The sequence below is a fragment of the Hermetia illucens genome, chromosome 3, assembly GCF_905115235.1.
Source record: "Hermetia illucens chromosome 3, iHerIll2.2.curated.20191125, whole genome shotgun sequence".
NCBI classification, from domain to species: Eukaryota; Metazoa; Arthropoda; class Insecta; order Diptera; family Stratiomyidae; genus Hermetia; species Hermetia illucens.
In genome coordinates this window covers 162,938,916-162,955,492 of record NC_051851.1, presented here as the reverse complement: position 1 = coordinate 162,955,492, position 16,577 = coordinate 162,938,916, and the positions used below count along the sequence as shown (strand labels likewise).

Here is a 16,577-nt window from a genome sequence, read left to right as displayed (position 1 = left end):
GGATGACCACCTCCATATTACCCGGCATGCGAGATGATTCCGGAGGATGCGGAGTATATTGTTCTTAACTGGCCGAGGTTCGTCGCATACAGAGTGAAGGCGGGAATTGAAGCCGAGGTTCGGTTGTCACCCAAGCGCATAAAGGATTGCTTAAACCCCACTAAGAGGAAAGTATACTTGGGGCCTATGGGTAAGCATGCTAGCATATTCCAGGCGGAAATATACGCAATAGACAAATCTTTCTTCTTTTTCTTCAGCCTTTGTCCCGTTCACAAGCGGGGTCGGCTCGTCGTGATCGGCTTCGCCATTTGGCTCTATCGAATGCCTGATCTGGGTGCAATCTCGAGGCTTTCAAATCCCCGTCCAGCGTATCAAGCCACCGTTGCTTAGGTCTGCCTTTTGGTCGTTTACCATCGACTTCGATGTTCAGACCAATCTTTGCAAGTGAATTCTCGTTTGCACGAATTGCGTGACCATACCATCGAAGACGCCTCTCTCGCAACTTTTCCACGATCGGTGCAACCCCATAACGATCGCGGATATCCTCATTTCGGATGTGATCTAAACGTGTGACGCCACTAGTCCAACGTAGCATCTTCGTCTCCATTACCGCAAGACGCCGTTCATTGTCTTTTATGGTCGGCCAACACTCAGAACCATAGAGAGCGACTGGACGGACGACATTGCGGTAAATTTTAGATTTGAGACGTTCGTTGATACGTCGATCACAAAGGACACCAGTTGTGGAACGCCACTTCATCCAGGTTGCGTTAATGCGTGAAGCAATTTCATAACGCAGCTCTCCATTGGCTGATAACGTTGACCCGAGGTATTTAAATCGCTCAGTTCTGGGCAGATCACTGCCGCTGACAGTGATTGTGCCTGTTTCATGGGGATCGGTCGTCAAAAATTCAGTTTTGTTTAAATTCAATCTGAGACCGTGTTGCATGAGGCGATCATTCCATTTTTGAACAAGTTGCTCGAGATCATTTTTGCTATCAGATGCTAGGAAAACATCATCTGCATAAAGCAGTGTGTAGGGCGCTGGACGTTGGATATCCCGTGTGACGGTGTCCATAACAAGGACAAAGAGGAGTGGTGAGAGGGCACTTCCTTGATGAACTCCAACAGAGACACGAAGCGGTTTTGATACACCCGCCATACTTCGAACTTTACTTTTCGGATCGTGGTAGAGCAATTGAACCCAGCGCACGAGTTCTTCTGGCACGAAGTGTTGTCGTAAAGCATACCAGATGAGTTCGTGTGGCACACGGTCAAACGCTTTCTCAAGATCCAGAAAGGCAATGTAAAGAGGGCGATGCTTCTCACGGTGTTTCTCCATGAGTAACCGCGCAGTGTGTATTGCGTCAGTAGTTCCGCAGTTCTTGACAAATCCGGCTTGATTCACGGTTATTTCAACGATTTCGCGAATACGGTTGTCAAGAATGCGTTCAAAAATCTTCATGGTATGGGAAAGTAACCGGATCGGACGGTAATTTGAACATTCTGCTGGGCTACCTTTCTTTTTCCATATTGGAACAGTGGTACTTTCTTGCCAGTCAGATGGTGTTCTTCCTTCCTGAATAACCCGGTTAAAGAATTCACTGAGCCACGGTGTTGGGTCCCAGCTCTTTGCTTTCCAGAGCTCAGATGCGATGTCGTCAGGTCCTGTTGCTTTCCCCGATTTCATTTGTTTTATTGCCTCCTCGACTTCAGTTGCGCTGACTGGTGGAACTGCTCCAAATGTCGGCAATGATTGTGGAAGTGGAGGATGAGCAAATTCTTCAGTTGAAATCTGCTCGAAGTATTCTCGCCATCTATCCGTCGCGGCTCGACGATCAGTAAGCAAAGTACCGTTCTTGTCATTAACACAACAGAAGTGTTCGATATCCTGTGTGCGTTCATCACGGCTTTTAGCAAGTCGGTACAGATCTTTCTCGCCATCCCGAGTGTCCAGTTTATCGTAAAGATTTTTGAAATGGTTCGCTCGGGTGACAGCGACCGCTTTCTTTGCTTCCCGGTTGGCATTCTTATAAATTTGCCAATTAGCAGGCGTTTTATCGTCGAGAAATTTGTGGTAGAGGCGTTTCTTTTCACGGACCTTCATTTCAACATCATCATTCCAAAGCCAAGTATCTCGGTTGATGTACCGCTTACCCGGCTTGGTGACCCCGAGGGTTGCAGAGGCCGCTTTGTGGATCGTGTCTTTCATTTGGTTCCATGATTCTTCCACATTCGTAATGGTTGGCAATCGTATGAGTGAGACCGTTTCTTCGTTCTTCTCACCAAATCGCCACCATTTAATGCGCGGCGGGCCAGTGCGTTCCTCACGCCGTTTTATCGGTGGCTTAATTCGCAAGACAGCAATCAACGGCCGATGTTGAGGTGCGATGGTCTCATAGGGAACGACTTTGCAATCAGTGACAGTGGTAAAATGTTGGCGTCTTATGAGAATATAGTCGATTTGCGTTTTATTGTTCCCACTATAAAATGTGGGAAGATGAGACAATCGTTTGATGAACCATGTATTCATAAGTACAAGGTCATGGGTGTCCGCAAAATCGATTATACGTTCGCCACCTTCATTGCGCGCTCCGAACCCCTTTCCCCCATGGCACCTGTTACCGTCTGCCTTTTCACCCACATGACCATTAAGGTCGCCGGCAATGATTATGTAATCATCAGCAGGCACGTGACAAGTCTTTTCATCGAGAAGTTGCCAGAAGGCATCTTTCTCGGCATCAGGTCGACCTGCCTGTGGTGCATACGCGGTGAAGAAGTGAATAGTGCGATCAGCTGATATAATGGTGAGCTTCATCAGCCGATCATCAAATCGTTCGACTTCTTTAATGGCATCACGGAAACCCTCTGAGATGGCAATGCCAACACCATATTGAGTGTGTGGGTTACCAAAATAGAGAAGTTTGTAGCCATTTTTACCGCGTTCGCGTTCAATGTCGCAGCTTTTGGCACCAGACCATCGGGTTTCTTGCAGAGCGCAGATGTCAATGCACCTTTTCCGAAGGGCTCTTGCGAGTTCCTCGGTCTTTCCAGTTAGGGTACCAACATTTAGCGTGCAGACACGTATTTGTTTTGTTCGTTGTGTGTGGACTAACTTGCTTACGTCCTGACGCCGTCTATGCGTCAAGAACCCTTGCCCATTTCTCGACAGGACCGGGGCCCGTCCTGCCGCGTCGACTGAGGTGGACGCCCTAGCATTTCTCCGAGGCCTCTGACTTAATCCGATCATCATGTTTGTAGCGACATTCTATGCATTTTCTTGGTCGACCTGTCGCGGGGCCTGTCACCAAGAGAGATCAGGTAGGATTTAGCATAGTAGAATAACTCCAACTATACTCTATTTATCTCTTTCCCTGATCTCAGCATTTTATTTTTGTTTTACTGAGGATAGTACAGGGTACGTTACCTCAAACCCTCCTCCTTTACCTGGGCTTGGGACCAGCATACTATGTTAATAGCATGGCGGAGTTCGCAATAGACAAATGTGGCTCCATTTATCTCCAAGGAACTATATGGGGTAAAATATTGCTGTTCTGACTAATAGTCAAACGGCGTCCAACCAGGCGAACTCGAAATTGGTATGGGAATATCTTGAGAGACTGAATATGCTCAACTTGCTGAATCAGATCTGGATGCTCTGGGTTCCAAGCCATGTTGGGTTGGAAAGCAATGAGGCATCGGACGAATTGACCTAAAAGGGAGCAGGGACGTCTTTACACGGACCGGAACCCTTCTGTGGAATCGGAAACGGGTTCATGGCTATGGGATTAAAAAATTAAGAGGAACGGTTCAGGAATCTACAACAGAAACTTCCTGCGGAGTGTGATGAAACTTCTGTACACGTTCTGGGACAGTGTTCAGCACTTGTGCTTAGTAGTCGAGGCATAATACCAGATGGAAAGTTGAAAGATTTGGAAGGGACCGGAAGGAAATATACTAAAATTCCTACGGTTATAGACTTGCTTGAGATAATACAGGGTGCGGCAGCATAACTTCATTTTTCAAAACTCAATAAAAACTATTGTGTCCATCGGAAAATACTTATTTATTTTTTATAATATAGGTACATGTCTAAAGTTTTTATTTACGTTGTTTTGAAGATCAAATCTGTTAGGTGACGTCCCCCATTCTCCATACATTGCGTGAACCGATTTCTGGCGTTTGTCATGACTCTTGTTAGCATAGCAGGTGTTATGTTGGCAATTTCTTCTTGGATGTTGGTCTTCAAATCTTGTAGGGTTCTTGGACGGTTCACATAAACACGGGATTTCAAAAAACCCCATAGAAAAAAATCACAAGGTGACAGATCGGGAGAGCGTGCCGGCCATTCCAAATCGCCTCTAATTGAGATAAGGCGCTCTGGAAAGTGTTCCCTCAAAACAGCCATCGATGCTCTTGAAGTGTGTGCTGTTGTACCGTCTTGTTGGAACCAAGTGTCCCCCAAATCCAAATTTTATAGCCGTGGGAAAAAAAATTCTGTAGCATGTTTACATACCGGTCCGAATTTACTGTCACTGTAACCTCATTTTCCTCAAAAAACCAGGGACCAATAATTCCAGCTGAAGAAATTGCACACCACACTGTGACTTTGGGTGAATGCAAAGGCTTTTGATGCAATTCTCGAGGGTTGGTGTCAGCCCAGTAGTGCATGTTTTGTTTGTTAACCGACCCACACAAATGAAAATGGGCTTCATCGCTGAAAAAAACAATAGCACTCTCGGGAACGACCTCAAGAAGAAGCTCACACGCATTCATCCGAGAATTGAAGTCACGTTCTGAAAGTTCCTGCACTATCGCCATCTTATAGGGATGAAAATGAAGATCATCACGAAGAATTCTTCTCACAGAACGATCGGATATTCCAAGGGCAGATGCGTGTTTGCGCGCAGAACGCCGTGGCGATCGCAACATTGACGCTCTCACTGCTTCAATGTTCTCAGGTGATCTAAGGGGCCGAGGGAGTCCAGTTCTTCCTTTTGTCGCACTTGCAGTTTGTCTGAATGTAGTGACCCAGGTAACAATTGATTTGCGGTCTGGGACGGGAGCCAACGGGGCTAAATTAAAGCGATTACGAAATGCACGCTGTGTTGCAATAACCGAACATCCGCTTGAAAAGTAAACCTCAACGGCAAAGGCACGCTCCTCACTATTCCAACGCATGATGGCGACTGAACCGTGTTAGGACAAAACTTTACAGTATCCCCTCTTGAACGAGACCACTAGCGCTCCGCTATAACATCAACTAAGGACGCGGTGCGACTTGCGCTTAACAGAATAGTAATAACCACTAAACCTCTCATCCCTGAGGCGTCTAGCTTCCGATTTTCAGACTTGTTAAGCCTTGATTCAAATGCAGGAGTCTAGGAAACCCCAAAACTGGAGATACAAATGTTATATGTTCAACTGTCTTTAGACAACTTATTAATCCGTTCATCAACTCAAATTCCGATGGACGTCCGTCGCTCAATTTCAATTTTCCGCCTAACAACAACATGATTGCATGTAAATCAATTAGACTTCATAAAGCTTCAATTACACGCATCTAATCAGGCATCTAGATACCAGCGCTAACTCGTATTTACACAACTCACGCAGAATATCCATCCTATTATTATCTAACAATCATTATATACTTCCAAATGCCTATTTACTTATATCTAATCTAGAAATTCTTCAACCAAGCATTATTAATACCCGATAATCCGCTTTGGCTGACCCATGTCTATACATCCATTATCTGCAAACGCTTACCCCCGAATAGGAAAATCTACACAATAAACGTTAACCTCTGCTATCTGCTAACACTTTGCAGATATTTTTTTAGGCATTTAGGCTCTTATCAACGCGACCACTGGACGGGTTTCGACGAGCGAAATTTCGCAACCTTAGTTATTTTCCCGAAAAAGTTTAGGTGGGATTACATAGACAGACCGAAGTGCTCATCATCACCAAATTTCAGCTGTGAGTCGTGGGCTTGCGGGAGACCAGCTAAAAGCAAAGCACCCTAAGTCGCGTATTCAGTTGATTCTTTGGATTTTTTTATCGCACGTCGCGTCGCAATATCTACTGTTGTCGCCGATTAGACTATGCTAGATTCGCCGAGCTTAATTTAGTTTCATTATAGATTCGTTGTTTTTACATTGCGCGACGGTCACTTTAGATACTTACGGAACGACTAATATCTTAGATATCAGATCGAGATCGAGCTTTTTACATGTTTGTCAACAAGGCCTTAGTGACGAGCTTGTACTGATGGCTATCGGGTGATCTTGATGATGTGTTTTGAAGTGATAGTGTCGCAAGATCAAGTTTAGTTAAGAATTAACGCAATATAGACGCATTAAGTCGTTGTTGATGACTATCGGAAGCAATCTTCAGTATGTAGCCCGCAACAATGGAAGTGGGAGATAAATAGGTCGCCGCGGTCCATGCCCACAAGTGCAATGTGTAAAGAAAATGCTGCTTGAATAAATAATAAATGCACACATAATCAATGAAAATAATCGCGCCCCACTTTTCGTATTTATAGCATCTGAAAACTGGCTCCGCTCGTAGTAACTGCGTGCATTGGAACTGTAGGACGGAAAATCGTATAAAATACTGGGTTCGAGTTGGTGTCAGCTTTCTGGCTGCAGTCGTTCGTGGCGTGGCTCAAAAGTGCTCTTGAAATCCACAAGTGTTGCAATCAAACCGAAACCTAAGTGATTTCAGATAATCACCACCGCGGATTCAGCCGAGTTAGATTCAAAATTTTCGGATGCCTACGCGCCTACATATATATATGTAGGCAATCAACTTGTCGCGAGTGAAATTGCATTTCCAGCCCATACGCATCTGATTAAAAATATTTCTATGCGTTACGCACGGACGTTGACCGAAAAAGATGTTTTATCTTCGATCTTGACTGAATCTTTTATGTGTACATAAAACAAATTGCTTTTCTTTAAGAAACGAGTTTCTTGAACTCAGGTTTTATTATAATAAACATAAAAACAAGATTAAAAATCCAAGTGTGTGTGTGCGTGTCCATACTATATTTTTGTTGTTTTCTTGCCGGTTACTATGGGGGAGAGTGTTGTGTTTTTATTTTTACCCACCAGTTACACTATGCCAAGGAATTAGATACAGTGCATGATCGCGATAGATGCAAATCTGATGAGCTTAGACGCTACAAACCGTGGTCGTGACAGGAATATCAGCGGAACCGTGATTTCAATGCGATTATAAATAGTGCAAATGTGAATGTTTGCATGTGTTGTGCTAAACATTTTATTTTCGAACGCAATTTAAATCTGTTTTGTTTGCAAGAGAATTTGTTAGAAGAATTAGATATCACGATGAAGCCGTGATAAAAAAGTAAAAATACGCAGAGATAAAGAACAGTGAGTGATATTATTTATTTTTACCATCTATTCATGGCCATTTTTATCAACAGATCCACTATAAATCATTTTTAATGAAGATATTTCTACATTTTTTCAAAATATTATCATATTGTGTTTGTACTTATCATATTCTTAGGAGTGCTGTAGAAAACAAAACTATCAAATTAATTCAATGTCTTTTCGTCTTTTGAACCTGGAAAAGAAGTTCTTGGAGTTTGTTAAAAGATAGCGGAGCGTGAGACCAAGTGATTCAACTTCGCAGACTATACGAAACTCTCAGGACATCTGTAGAAGTAATTTTGGCGCTATATCTACAACCAGTAGCATTATACAAACCATGAACACTTTTCAAGAATGCAAATTTCCTTGATATCTCTACCCAATTATTGATATTTTATTAATATTTGATTATTCGTTGCGTGTGTCCATTCGTCCATGCTACTATGGAACAACATCAACATATAACCCCTGGAACTGGAATCAAAATTCAAGCCTGCAGCGAGTCAATCTTGAAACTACTGCTTAACTATCTTGGTCATTGCACTATCAACATTTACAAAAATACAAATATACAAATGAATTAAGGATCGCTGTTGAGAAATTTCAGTACATATTATCATCTCTATTGCTAGCGAAACGCCGGAAACCTTTCGAAGGGCAACTGAGTCCCCGGCTACGTCCCTTAGCAATTGAAAACTGGTTTTGATTGGTTTCTAGAATGTGCGCAAGCTCCTCCACCAGGGTATTGGGACTTACTATGCATAAGTGCCAAACACTGTCCCAGAACGTGTATAGAAGCTTCGACACACTCCGCACAGAACCTGCATGCAGTGCCCATAGTAGTTCCTCTTCATTTTTTAATGACATAGTCATGAACCCGTTTGCGATTCCACAGAAGGGTTCCGGCCCGTGTAAAGACGTGGCTGCTCCCTTCTAGCTCAGTTCGTCCTCTGCGTCATTGTCTTCTAACCCAATATGGCCTGGAAGGAGACCTTATTGAACAAGTTGAGCTCAAGGTATCCCCATACCAGTTTAGAGTCCACCTGGTTGGACCTAAGTGTCTTGATCGCCGTTTAGTTGTTAGTCAGTACAGCAATATTCTACCCCATGTAGTTCCCTTGGGGGTGAAAACAAGCCCATCTGTCTTAGGCGTATGTTACCGCCAGGAATATGCTAGTGTGCTTGCCCATTGGCTCCAAGTACACTTTCCTTGGACCAACGGCACCGGCACCGACTCCATCTCCTGTGAGGGACTCGTCACTGTACGAAGTAATCAGTTTCTGGTTTAAGCCGTATGTCACAGTCACGTTTGCCTTGTTACTCCAATGTGTTTCAAACTTCTTATCGAAGTGAAACCTCGTTCCCAAGTTATCTTCCTTCGATTCAGGCAGCTTCCCGCCTCACTGATACTCCTGGCCATCCTGAAGATTGCCCTTCTTGCCTGCATTTTTTTTTAGGAAGTGGAAATCTTCAATAGACTCTGGCCTGGGCACTCCACAGTGTGGGATTTTTAGCCACTTAAACTACCTCCGACTCCTCCCCCCTACCCCGTAGAACCACCCTTAGGCAGTACATCACGGAGCGGAGTTAGCTCACTTTAGCTAGGTCTCCTTCCGTCTACCCACGGGGTTGGTAGCCGCGCCTTCCTCACTTCTTTTGCTTTTCGCAGTTTATCCTGGATTACTGCCATCATGAAACTAATCGCATCCCAGTCTTCCTGACAAGCTACCATTCTTCGGAAAATATTTTCCGGTGATAGCACTACACCTAGAGTTTCCTCTAGGTTCCTCCTTTCTTCCACGAACCTAGGACATTGGAAAAATACGTGCGCCAGGTCCTCTAGGATCCCGTCGATAATAGCATGATAGAACTCACCACCCTGGCTATGAGCAACCTGCAAGTATGCCACGATCCTCCTGCGTTCGGCATCATCCTTGCCAGAACCATACTCGTGTTGGATGCATTTTCGCAGGTATGCTCTATGTACTGCTTAAAATTCAGTTTTCCCAAGAATTTGATGGCCGGCTTGGAAGTGATGATACGATTCCCGATTCTAATGCAAGCGTAATTTCTTTTGCGGTGTTTAGTGAGGGCCAGTCCAGCACTCTCTAACCAAGCTTTAACAACACTTATTGCTTCGTTTGAGTAAAACCCAGCATCCTCGAGATGCTCTGCAACCACAACCAGTGCTATATCATCGGCGTAACCCACTATCGTGGCCTCCTCCGGAACCGGAATATCATTATACATAATGTTCCACAGTACTGGGCCCAGTACAGAGCCCTGTGGGACACCCGCGGAGACAGCGAACTCCTTGGGTGCGTCATCGGTATTATACCAGAGTGTCCGCTCTTGCAAGTAGCTATGGATAGTAGCGACGAGGTATGTGAGAACACCAATCGTCGGTAGAGACTTTCGTATAAGGTTCCAATTGATCGAGTTGAATGCATTCCTCACATCCAGGGTCACCACCACCACACAATATTTGCTGGTACAACCCTTTCCGTGAATTGCATCAATGGTTGATCGGGCTTTACGGAAACCATACTGCCTATCTGAAAGGCCCCCGTGGTTCTCGACGACTGGGAGTAATATATTATAAATAACCCGCTCCAACATTTTCCCCATAGTGTCTAGAAGATATATGGGTCTATAAGAGGACGATTCCCCTGGAAGTTTGCCAGCCTTAGGCAGCAGCACCAGTTTCTGCTGCTTCCATGGTGCAGGGAATATTCCCTCGGACATGTACGTTTCGAACAACGCCGCGAACATATCCGGTTTACATTTGACGGCAAGCCTCATTCGGTATGCCATCCAGACCCGGGGCTTTGCTGTCACCTATTCGACTGCAGATCTCCATCAGCTCATCCCTGGTGACTGGTAGATTCGGCGTCACATTCAGGAGACGCTGGAAGGTGTCAATACCCCCCTCTTACTGGGGAAATAACACCTCGATTATTTTCAACAAGAGCATAAGGCACGTGATCTGCGGAGATGATCATCCTCTGAGGCGTCGTTATTGTTTGGAGCTCTTCTCCACTGTCATTGTCACCCACTTCCTCCGACATAGCGCTTTCCTGCACATCGCTGTCCACCCTAAACCCTAGAAGATCTGGGTGTAGGTCGTTCAGCGACGGCTCTTCACTGGGGTGCAGGTCTACTTCCCTGACTGATCCAGTCCTTTCCGCCTCAATGGCTTCCGAGATTTCTTGGGGACCCCGGTAAGTCTCCTCTGAGGTGTCTCTCGTCGGCTTTTCCTTGCGCACGTACACAGGTATGTTGCCAAATCAATAGTTGATATGGCAACTACTACGTTTGACTGCCTCCAGGGATCGATCATCTACCCCGATCGTGAGGAGTCTACCCTTGCCCTCCACCTTTCTTTTGAAGACTCTCTATAATCGCGTATGGAGATCCTCATTCTGGGCGATTAGGACCATGGGATCTTCCATCTCTATTGTTCGGAAGAAACACTATCACCAGGTATACATATGATATATCATCCCCAGCACATATTGACAGTTCTGCTTCTTCCCAGGGTCCCTAGGTCTTAATCCACTTTGTAGTATCCTCCCTCACGCAGTCCACCAGTAAGTGACCCGTGAACACAAGTTTCGAAATTCATCCCTTGCACATCTGCCTGACGACAAGGTCTTCAATAATTTCCTGCTCCTCACGAGTGAGTATTTGCTCGGGAAACGTTTTTGACAGTATGGCTAGTCGAATGCCCTCGACCTACTTAGGTCTGTCCTGTCCTGAGCCTTCTTAAAGCCCTCTTCTGGTTTCAGACCTTCCCCCAGATAACGCAGATGACATTTAGCGCCTGCGAAACTGCGACATGTCTCCTCCCTCACGTCTGATATATTGATCTCACACGTGCTTTTGCTTGTCCCTGCTTTTTGAGCAGTGGTCTCTTTTGGTTGTTGTCCTCGAAGTATACCAATGTTGACCTTAAATCTACTGCTTGACGTCCCAACTTCTCCCTTTTTGGGTATGATCACCTGACTCTCAGTATTCTTCCCTTTTGGGTATAATCACCTGACTCTCAGTATTTCGGAGATGTGCCTCACCTGGTTGACCAGGTTATGGGCGGTACGGAGTTCCGCTTGTTTTGTTGTAGTTTTCTTTATTTTTATAATGTTACTCATTTGATTCCCACGAGTATGGGGGTTAGGAGGTCCGCCGTGCCATAGCCCCCCCGTAGCACGGCAAGGTCAAACTTGTTCAATGAGGCGACCAGGTATCAGTGAGGCTCCGTTTGAATACAGCCAGTTACCCCCGACTGCAAACTATCCAATGGACACGGTTCGCGTGACACCCTTGATTGAGAGAGGCGTTTTCGACTCCCCAGTCTAGATCCGTAGCGTTTTATTAATAGTAGGGTCATCTCAGAGAGTGGCTATCACCACTCACTAACGGTCTTGGTAGACGAGAGGCTTGACCCCTGGAAAGCCACACATCACCCTAGAAGAGAGACAGCTCACTCTCAGAGAGAGATATGCTGGCATCAAAGTACGCCTCTCCCTTTTGTGGCACCGAACTCTGGAAAACCTAGTGGTAGTAGACGTGAATGCAATATTAAGCCGATTTCGGATAAAATCTTGATTGCCAGATTCTGTTCCAGGCTAAGAAACTTAACGATTGTGTAATTTTCAATAAAAAGGAGGAAGAGGCTTTCTATAAATAATTTCACGAAATCCAGCCGAGGCTTCCTAAAGGTGACATTGTGAATGCGATAGGTAATTGGAATGCAAAGATCGGTTCTGACAATATCTTGTTAGAGTATGTGATGTGGAAGAATGGTCTTGGTGACCATAACAAAAACAACAATGAAGAAAGGTTTGTAAATTTCTGCAACTTTCATCGCTTCGTCACTGACCTCACAATGTTCGGCCGTAGGAACTACATGGTGGTTTGAGAATCCCTCGACTCCATTCGGACCAAACTCAAAATTGAAAGAACTGACGAATGTTATCCAAATGAGTCGACCCCGGTACCGAACGGGACGAAGGTTTAGGTGAAGGAGAATCATTGCGCTGCTAAAAATCCTCACAATTAACGCTTCGAGAAATTCCTAATACCCCCTGCAAAAAAACTATCTATATTGCGCCAATTTTCGTTAACTAAATCTACAAAGCCCATGATCAAACATGCAGTAGATATGAAGCGATAAGCTCCCAACCGTCATCAGCTTAATACTATGCCCTTTTACTTTTTATTTTCCCAATACATTATGCAAACAAAGCTGATGGAAAACAACACCTCGTGTAGAAAAACAATTCCCGAATTAATTGTTCTATCTACAGATAAAGACACAGGTGGTGCAAATTAAAATAAAAGTCATGTGTTTCTATCTATCTATCAAGGGTTTTTTTCGAGTAGATTATTCATAAAAATCAGCAGGAAAACTCGTTAATGAAATACACTTTCGTTGTTGTGTTTACGAAATCCATTCTATGATATACACTAGAATACAGAATATACAAAAAGATCTGTTAAATGAATTGATTACTACTGACTCTGGATTGCTCTTTTAAATATTTATTCATTTCATGGAGTAGTGCGGCATGTGTTCACTACTGATCCGATGGGTGCCTTCTATTGTAAACATTATCCATTTCATATGATTTTAATGAGCCAAAATAAAGGAAAAAGATTGTTCAGAAGATGTTACTTTCTCAATGGGGAAATAAATTAGCTTTTAAAATTAAATTTAACGGCCTTTTTAATGCTCCATGGACGAACATTATCAAATGAGTTTTGCAATTTTCTAGTAGTAAAATTTAATAAAGTTTGAAGATAATTCTAATGCATTATATATTGAACGATGTGTTCACATATGTACACACATTTGTGTGGATATATTTATGTAAGGTATTCTATATTTCATTGATATAAGATATCCATAGATATCCTTTAATATCTCCGAAATCATGAAAGAAAAAAATTCATAATTTCAAGAAATAATAAAGGACCTAGAAAAGATCCTTGTGGGGCGCCAGAAGAGAGGGAGAAGGAGCCATCAGGATTAGTTATAGGTAAGGGCGGGGCAAGCCATAAAATAAGTGGTATGGGAACGCTTGGAGACGAGAGTTTAAATAAAAGTATCTTGTGATTTACAGTGTCGAAGATTTTAGCAAAGTTAGTGTAAATAGTATACACTTCCTGCCGTGAATGTAGACATTTAGCGACAAAGTTGGAAAGGTCAAGCTAGTTGGAGGCAGTGGACCTAGGCTTAACAAAGCCGTGTTGCTCTTTCACTATGTGGTGGCCATAGTGGGCAGACAACCAGTCGATGACATATCTTTACAAAGTTTTGGAACAGGAGGAAATGAGGGAAATCGGACGGTAACTCCCGGCAAGCGTGTGTTTGCCACTTTTATGAATGGGGATAATGAGAGCCTCTTTCCACAAGCCGGCAAAAGGCGTTTGTTAAAAATGGGGGATAGGGGAGGAGAGATGGACTGACCAATTTTAAGCAAAAAGAGCGTCGTAGCCAGGGCCGACACGCATGAAATTTGCCAATGAGGTACTCGACAAAGAAAAGAGTAAGGAGAGGAATGCTAGACGACGCGGGACAGGCTCCGCTAGTAGGAAGGAAGAGGAAAAAGGAGAGCGTAGCAGGATTGGCAGCATTCGAAATTTATTTAATAATTTGACCTGTGAACGCAGAGTTTTGAAAAAACTAAGTCGGCATAGGTTCTAGAGGACAGGAACTTCTTCCTCGCAGTGTATTTTTGACGAAATTTTTGTGGACTTCAGTGATTAACCAGACAAGATAAGAGCACAAGCATTTAGAAAAGAAGGGGACGTAGGAGAGGGGGGACGTAAGATCAGAACAAGTGGTATAGGAGGTGTTGAGTGCTTGGTCACCTGTGAACGGAGAGAGGAGGGGAACCCATTGATTGTCGCCAGGGCTGAGTTCAGACTTTAGAAGTTCACCTTACGATAGTTAAAATTGGTAGGCTTCGCGCGACAGGGGAGTGGAGTCGAATAGATTGGATTCGACACTTGTCCAGAGCAAATTCCATCCGAACATCAGGGCTAAACATGTCTACTGCGCGCAACATTCTACTTAGATAGGCGTCAGTACCAGCATACAACAATTAGGCCATATTTAATTGCAAAACAATACCCTCTAGCGTCATACAGTAGCTATGGGGTTCAGTGCCATACAAAACGAATGATTACCCTTGAAACTGGGCTTTGAGGTGTTGGTACTTTCAGATGAACACACTGAGAAGGTGGTATGTCAAACTCCCAGGCCTTTACTAGCCTCAGATCAAAGTAGGTGTAGGACAGATGGGCAGGCAGATAGGCAGATGTAAGACATCGATTAGCGAGACAGGCGCTATCCAAATTCTTGGCTTAATCGATATAGCATTTGAATAGATTTTTTCGCCCTGCAGTTGCCTGTCCTGTAACTACTGAGCCAATAATGAGTTGCTATTTGCAACCCCTTAATCTAACTGCCACCAGTAAGATTCGAACAGCGAGCTTCCATACGACAGCCGACTGCTTTAACCACTGAGCTATCCGGACTCCAGAAAGTTTCTGCTTTAACATATCCATTACAACTACTGTTTCACTGGCGATGGCATAGTTCCGATAAACCCTGTGAACTTTGGCCCGTGGCCCCCTCCTGGCACTCAGCGAGAGTTCCAATCCGTTCGATCTTCCTCTAACGGGCGAAGAATTCTTCGGTAACATATGTTCAAGATAAAGACCTTGTTGGTCTTTTGCTAGAATATCTATTAGAATTATCCTTGCTATAATACAAGCCGCTTCGTCAGATGTTGTTCGGTAAACGCAACAGTAGCCGATATAAAGCTGAAATTGTTTCCGATTCAGTCACGCAACTAAGTTGCCAATGAGCCAACGAGCAGTCGATCTTCTTCTAGTTCCACTTTGTCAAGAAAGTCGTCGCTCATCTAGTGTGCGTTACCGTTCTTCACGAGCAACCACCCCACATGGCTTCATTCCCTTACGCTTGCTTATCTAGTATGCGTTACCGCTCTTCAAGAGCAACCACCTCACTTGGCTCTTCTCCTTTGCGCTTGTATATGACTTTACGTTCCTTAGCAAGGAGGGTAACGGAGATAACTCCCGCGATCATCATCACCGCCGGTTCAAAGACAGTGCGGTCTGCAGACGCCACCCGCAAAGCTACCCGTCTCTGTTCTTGCACGAGACGCTTACGATATACATACCTCCTTGCCAAGAGCGTCAGCCCATACCTCTGCGCCGTAGGGCAGGGCAGACCGCGTTGAACTCATTAGGAGACATCGCCTGCTAGACGTAGCACCCTTAATATTTGCTGTTAGCCTACTTAAAGCCGAAACTCCAGCTGCAGCCTTGCTCACTGCTACTTTGATTTGCCCGAAAGCTCATCCTTGAGTCAAGAGTCAGCCGAAGGTACTTTACCGCTGATTTTGACTCAATTATCAACTCGCCGAACGATATAGGACGCAGGGTCGGAATTCTCTTTTTAGTCAGGATGACTACTGCGGTTTTTTCCAGTGCAAGGTTGTAATCATGAGCAGTCACCCATTCGCTTACCCGTCGCATCAATATGTCAAGTCTGCTTTGCGCTTGTTCGACAGTGCGTCCATCAGCAAGCGCCCCGACATAATCTGCATAACGGACCAGGCGCGAGTCTTCTGGCATGTGGAGTTTAAGTAACCTATCATAGGGAGCATTCCAGAGCTCTAGGATGGATCCCTGCGCTACCCTCTACATCCTCCTCGGACCCTCTAGCATTTCATCGAGCAGGGAGCGGTTCCGCGGATAATCCCTCAATATCTAGACTGTCAATATCTGACTGACTGACAATATAGACTGTCTTCCCATCTTACGAAATTAAAGGCGTATCTGACGTCCAGCGTTACGAAGAGCACCACCCGTCGAGCTCGTCGGCTACATACCTACGCTCGACGAACGGCATCCACAACTTGCAGGACAGCATCAACTGTGGATCTCTCTGCTCTAAAACTGAACTACCGTGGGGATAAGTCTACGGCAGCGCGTATCGCTGACATCATCATCTCGCACGCAAAATAGTGCGGTCCATCTGCTCGGTTTTAAGTGAACAGGGTTTTCCCAATTTTCCGAGTTACCAGTTTGTAACCGATTCCCTACGGTTCCCCACTGACCTCTTCGCCCAGATCCCAC

At 44.7% G+C, this 16,577-nt stretch overlaps 1 protein-coding gene across 1 annotated transcript in view; it reads left to right on the top strand.

Moving 5' to 3' along the window:
- Positions 1-5,814: 5,814 nt before the first annotated feature.
- The window catches only part of LOC119651877 (GATOR complex protein NPRL2-like), a 37,399-nt gene continuing 26,636 nt past the window's right edge, over positions 5,815-16,577 (top strand). The window contains exon 1 of the mRNA XM_038055690.1: positions 5,815-7,403. The gene's annotated coding sequence lies outside the window, so the exon portion shown is untranslated. The remainder of the gene's footprint in view (positions 7,404-16,577) is intronic.